The sequence below is a fragment of the Chrysochloris asiatica genome, unplaced genomic scaffold, assembly GCF_000296735.1.
Source record: "Chrysochloris asiatica unplaced genomic scaffold, ChrAsi1.0 scaffold00220, whole genome shotgun sequence".
Lineage (NCBI taxonomy): Eukaryota > Metazoa > Chordata > Mammalia > Afrosoricida > Chrysochloridae > Chrysochloris > Chrysochloris asiatica.
In genome coordinates, this window is record NW_006408738.1 from 2,425,460 (window position 1) to 2,432,063 (window position 6,604).

Consider the following 6,604-nt stretch of genomic DNA (forward strand, 5'->3'; position numbering starts at 1 on the left):
ACATCATCCTTCTTGGAAATCTCACCTACCATGGCTTCCACTTAAATCTCCAACACCTACCTGTTTCCTTTGCTGGGCCTCCTTTCCAAAACACAAACGTGGTACCAAGAAGTTGGTTCCGACTCATGATGACGTCATGTGTGAGCACAGAACTGTTCCGTAGGGTTTTCAGGGCTGTTGGATGGTCACATCATCATCTCTCTTCTGTGTGCACCAAATCTCGTTCTGCCTCACGCTTTTAAAGACATTTTAATTTTTTTTTTCTCCTTCATATTGATGTTAACTGCTGCTGAGTCGGTTCTGACCTATAGTGACCTTGTATAGGGTTTCCAAGGAGCAGCTGGTGAGCTTGAACTGCCAATTTTGCAGTTCAAAACGGCATTGCAGAGGAGAAATAAGGTAGCCGAGGGGGCCACATGAAAGTTGTGACAGCCCCCAGCAACGCGTCCCTTTCTCCTGTGCCAGCCCCTCTGGCTTAGGAATTACCCACTGACGCGTGGAAGCCAGCCAGACTGCAGGGATGGACCACTGCATCTGCAAACCTTATCACTGCCTTCAGTGCCTGGACCAGATGAATGAATGTGCCCTTGTGAAAGAAAAAGAGCTCTCCATAGAGCTAGCAAACATCAAGGATGAAGGTGCCTTCAACACAGCGAAATGCGAGAAACTGAAGAAGGAGAAGGAGGGACTGGAGAAGCGGTTCGAGGAGGAGGTGGCGCGTCTGCGAGGACAGCAGCAGGCCGAGCTCCGGGCCCTGGAGGACAAGCTACAGCTGCAGTTCGAGGCCGAGGGGGCGCGTCTGCAGGAGGAGCACCAGGGTCAGCTGCTGAGGATCAGGTGTCAGTATGAAGAGCAGGTGGAGGACATCACCGCCAGCCATGAGGCTGCCCTCCTAGAGATGGAAAACAACCACACAGTCACCATCACAATCCTGCAGGATGACCACGACCACAAAGTCCAGGAACTGCTGTCTACCCACGAGCTTGAAAAGAAAGAACTGGAAGAAACTTTTGAAACACTGCGGCTGTCGTTACAGGACCAGGTGGACACACTGACCTTCCAGAGCCAATCTCTGCGGGACAGAGCCAGGCGGTTCAAGGAAGCTTTGAGGAAAAACACAGAAGAGCAGCTGGAGGTTGCCTTGGCTCCTTATCAGCACTTGGAGGAGGACATGCAGAGTCTGAAGCAGGTGTTAGACGTGAAGAACCAGCAAATTCATCAGCAGGAGAAGCACATCGTCGAGCTGGAGAAGCTGGCCGAGAAGAACATTCTCTTGGAAGAAAACATCCAAGTTCTCCAGCAGCACTGCGAAGATCTCAGAGCTCGCATCAACCAGAACACCGTGGTCACAAGACAGTTGTCGGAGGAAAACACGAATCTTCAGGAATATGTGGAGAAAGAAACCCAGGAAAAGAAGAGGCTAAGCCGAACCAATGAAGAGCTGCTTTGGAAATTCCAAACTGGGGACCCTACCAGCCCCGTCAAACTGTCTCCTACGTCCCCCATTTCCCGCTGCCCCTCCTCCGGCCCTCCGTCTCTGGCTAGAGTCGGCACCACACCGAGATGACGTTGCCTTGCAGCTTACAGTGCCTGGCTGGCTTCTCCATCTACTAAGTGCTTCCATCCTGAGGGAGAACTAGCCAGAGCAGCCCAAAGCCTGGAGCTGGCCCTGCACGCATGCTCAGTAGCAGCATAACTGTCCTAGCAGAGCCCTCTCCTGAGTCCCAGGTACAATTGTCTGGGTGTTGGCACACAGACAACTGTGTTGGCACACAGACAGCAGGTGTAAGTTGTTTAGTCTGATGTGCAACATGTGACCAAAAGAAAGACAACTCGGAAATGACTTGTTCACTGCAGAATTTCAGGTTAGTTACAGATAGCTCCGTTTTGAATCTACCTGGGCTAATCCTCACGCTCTGCGCCAAGACGTGCGTATATTTAGATACACTTGTATATACTTGCAGCCATTCTGAATTGCTGTTTTTATAACCAGAAGTGCTGATGTATTTTAGGGACGGTCAGCAGTTTCCTAACTTGTGCCTCAGAATCACTGGGAAATAAAAATGCATTTCTATTCAGCTTCCCAGGAATATTTCTACCCAAAATAGAAAATTAAAAAAAAAAAAAAGATACAGAGAAGTGCCTTGCAACCCACCACCACGTGGGACTCGGTATAAACACAAACACCGGCGATTTGTGAAATGGTAACTGCCTTCAGAACAGCCGGCTTCTTAGTCGACACCATGTAAGGTCACTCTTAGGCCATCTGCAAGTTTTAATTATAAATGCGCCTGTCATGAGAGGGAACCCTGGCTTTGCAGAGGTGACTCATCTCAAGACACAGGTTTTGCTTTTCTCCTCTTGGAATCAGTCATCAAATCTCCCCAGGAAACATGTATGATCGTGACCATCTAGGGCCAGAGTGGGAACGAGCTTAACAATGACCAAAACATCGGCGCCCCATCCTTGTGAAGATCCGACTGGGTAGGATCCATATTTGGACACAGAGCTGAGGAGGAGAAGGGCTTCCAGCAGTCTTCTGGATGCACTCTGATCCCATGTTGGAAATGGTCAACCCACTGAGATTGGACTTTCGGTCAACCCCCCATTTCATAGGCAGCCCCACATCAGCTTGATTCTCTAGCTCAACCCATCACTGCTCATGGAAATGACTCAGGGGTTTCAGCGAGTCTTCCAGAAGACCAACCCTTCCATGCTGGGGGACCAGGTTCCAAGCTCTGGAATCATCATCAGATGGGGACTGAGCCAAGTCCCTCCCCACGGTGGTCCCAAGGAGGATCTCCCACATAGGGATGCCCTGTGAAGCCGCCAGCCAGTGTTCACGGCTCCTGAGCTGGTGCTTGTCTGCATAGGTAGCGTTAGAATGTGCAAATTGTTCACGTAGTGCTGTGGAAGATTAGGAGCATGGAACCTAAAAGAAAGACGTAGTTGTACGGTGATGATGCCTATGTATGACAAAGACCCTGCACTTTTCTCCCTAAAATCCTGGGAAAAAAACATGTTCTAGCACACACACCTGTCTTTGAGCTTGCTCGAGGCAAGAAGACTCAGGCAGGAATCCTACATGGCCAAAGCCAGGAAGCAAGGAAGAAATGCTCTCCTGAAAGGGGTTGGCACGTGCAGGGCCTGCCTGGTGGTGTTGGGCTTCAGAGTTGGGCTGGCAGGTCTCAGGAACACCCTACTTCCAGCCAAACCTCCAAGGGTCTTTGGGTCATCTAGGCAGTCAATACGCAGTCTTGTTCTTCCTCTGGTGGCACGGTCTGCATGATGCTGTGATCTTGAGGTGGGTGTCCCAGTAGAGTAGAGCACACCTTGTCGTCTAGACCTAGCGACATAGGTATTGATGTATACCCTGAGCGGGCATCGCCTGCAGACGAACACCTAGTCACCGCTCAGCTCTCAGAATTAGGACCGGCTTCCAAAAACTTGCCTGCAGAGTGCAGTCACACAGCAATACAGACTTTGGTGTTGGGTTAGGTTAGGACTTGGTGTTCCGTGCAGTGAATGTCGTAGTGGTGTCAGCACTAAGGATCCCCTCTCCCTAACCAGCCTCAACCTTGGAACTTGAGTGAATTCCCACATTCCCCTGGCTTCGTTGTTCCGTCATCACAGACTCTCTTCATGGATGCTTCCTCAACACTCCCACCTCTACATCTTTAAGACTGGGACTCTCTGAACACGGAAGTCTTCTACTCATCTACCTCCATCACCCACCCCCTTCTTGTCACTCGGGAGACATGTCTGTGCCCCATCCCCACCCCCTCACCCACCATGTGCTGGGGCTCAGGGCTGGAGGACAACACGCAGTGTTATTCTCTGAAGGAAGTCACAACGCTCCCCTTCCCTGAACACTTCTTGTGTTGCATATTCGTGTTTAATTGTAAAGCATATTAAAATGAACTTGAGGGGAAAAAAAAACAAAAACGGCATTGCAGTCCAGCCCATGAACCCACAGTGCCACACCAGTAAAAGGTGTAATCTCTTCTTTATATTAAGGAGTACTGATAGGCTAAGCATTGGACCCCAAGGTCACTTTGAAGCACAGGTCAGCAGTTCAAACTCACCAGCTGCTCCAAGGAAGCCCTACACAGGGCCACTATGAGTCTGAAAGTCACTTAGCGTAGCATTAATGTAATCCTTACTGAAGGCTGAAGTCTTTAATCTTTATCAGTAAATGCATAAAACCCTTGCTTTGCAATCAAGCAAGGCTACATCATCTGTATATCACAGGTTGTTAAAGAGTTTTATTCCAACCATGATTCCACTTACTTCTTGGATTATTTGCTCAGCATACAGATTGAGTAAATGTGGTGAAAGGTTACAATCCTGACATACACCAGCTTTTCAAACAAGCAACATCCCCTTGTTCTGTCCAAAGCCTGCCTCTCCATCTATTGACAGCCTCCACAAGAGTATGTTCTTCAAAGTATGTCCATCAACTGTCATGATCCACAGTTAAATGCCTTTGCACAGTCAATAAAACACAACTATACATCTTTCTGGAATTCTCTGCTTTCAGCAAAGTTCCATCCAATATCAGCAATGAAACCCCATGTTCCACATTCTCTTCTAAAGCCAGCTTGAATTTCTAGCAGTTCCCAACAGATATGCTGCTATAGCTGTTTTTGAAACATCTTCGGCAAATTCTTAATTGGTGTGATATCAGTGATACTGTTAGAAAATTCCTGCATTCTCTGGATCTTCTTGCTTTGAAACGGGTAAAAATATGGATCTCTTCCAGTCAGTATCCAGGTATCTATATTCCAAATCTTAGCCTAAACAAGATGCATCCATGGTTGCATTCATCTGTTGAAACATTTCCATTGGTATTCCATCAATCCCTGGAGCATGGTTTTTCTCCAGTCCTTTCAGTCTTCCTTGGACTTATTCCTTCAATACCAACAGTTCTGAGTCATATGGGACATCAACCAATGCTTTTTGGTACTGTGACTCTGTGTTTTCCATCAGTCTTTTTATTTATTTATTTTTAATCCTTAACTTTTCATTGTGAATTGGTGAATCTGTTTTCCAAACCACTCCTACACATTTTGCTTCTTATCACTGATTGCAATTCTAAGAATGTAACTTCCTAATCCCACTCTATTCCTGCGTTTTCCGTTTTCATTGCCCCTTCTTTCCTGACCCTTCTCAACTTTATCTTTGGGTAAATGCTGCCTCTTGATCCAAATTGTGGATTATTCTAACCTAACGTGTAACTACCTACTTAATGCTATTGTTCCTTTCCAAATCTCTTTGAGGTTTGACTGAAAATTGAGCAGAGGAGTTCCTTTTCAGATCGGAAGGGTAACACAATGCCATAGTCACAGCAGTTCCACCAGCCTCTAACTGACCAGTAAGCCCTGGAAGTTTTAGCATTTTGAGTCTTCTTCCACATTTTTCTTCCACTGATTACAGGACCTTCTAATGTGATCACTTTCAGAAGAGTTGGTAGTTGTATTCTGGCATCTTCTAATTCCTCTAGTCTCAGGGACATGGTGGCTGACATTGTTGTTCAGGGCTACTGAGTCATTTCCGATTCCAAACAATCCCTCACACAGCAGAAATAAACACTGCCCAGTTCAACAGTTTCACAACTGTTATGTTTGAACACATTGGGGCTGCCACTGTGTCAGACCATTTTGTTAGGGTCGTCCTCTTTTTTGATGACCTTTAGATGTTCCAAGAATGATGTCCTTCTCCAGGAACTGATTCTTCCTAATAATATGTCCAAATTACAAAAGATGAAGTCTCACTATTCTTGCTTATAAGGAGCAGTTTGGCCATATTGTTTGAAAGACAAACATTTATTTGTTCTTCTGACTGTCCATGGTACTTTCAGTACTCTTCACCAACCGAATAATTCAAATGCATCAATTCATCTACAGTCTTCCTTATTCATTGTCCATCTCTCACATATATATTGTTGTTGTTAAGGACAATTGAGTAGATTCAGACACATAGCCACCCTGTATAGGGTTTCCAAGAAGGGAATGGTGAGTTTGAAATGCCAGTCTTGCAGTTAGCATTACTTATCCTACAGTACCACACCAGTACTTCTCAGTCCTAAAACTGGTATCTTTGCTCTTGAAAACTTAAAAGAGTTCTTTTGTAGCAGGTTTTCCTAATGCTATAAACCCTAAAGATTTACAGCCTTGGAAACCCTGTACAGGGTTGCTATGAGTTGGAACCGACTCCACGGCACATAACAACAACAACAACAACATACATCCTTGGATTGTAGATCCCAGCAAATTGAAGTCTTCAACAACTTCAATCTTTCCTCCATTTATCATGATGTTATTTATTGATTCAGTGGTAAAGATTTTTGTTTTCTTTACATTAAGGTGCATCCCATACTGAAGTCTGTGCTCTTTAATCTTCATCAGTATTTTAAGACCTCTTCCCTATCAGCAAGAAAGGTTGTATCATCGGCATATCTCAGGTTGTTAATGAGTTTTCTTCCAAACCGATGCTACATTCGTCTTCATATAATCCAGTCTCTGAGACTATTTGCTCAGCATACAGATTGAATAACTATGTTGAAAGGCCACAACCCTGATGTACACCTTTCCTGATTTCAAAC

The 6,604-nt window shown here is 45.9% G+C and overlaps 1 pseudogene; it reads left to right on the top strand.

Annotated features, from left to right (window-relative positions):
* The first annotated feature begins 520 nt into the window (after window positions 1-520).
* On the top strand, window positions 521-1,567 carry LOC102823154 (annotated as a pseudogene).
* The last annotated feature ends 5,037 nt before the right edge of the window (window positions 1,568-6,604 follow it).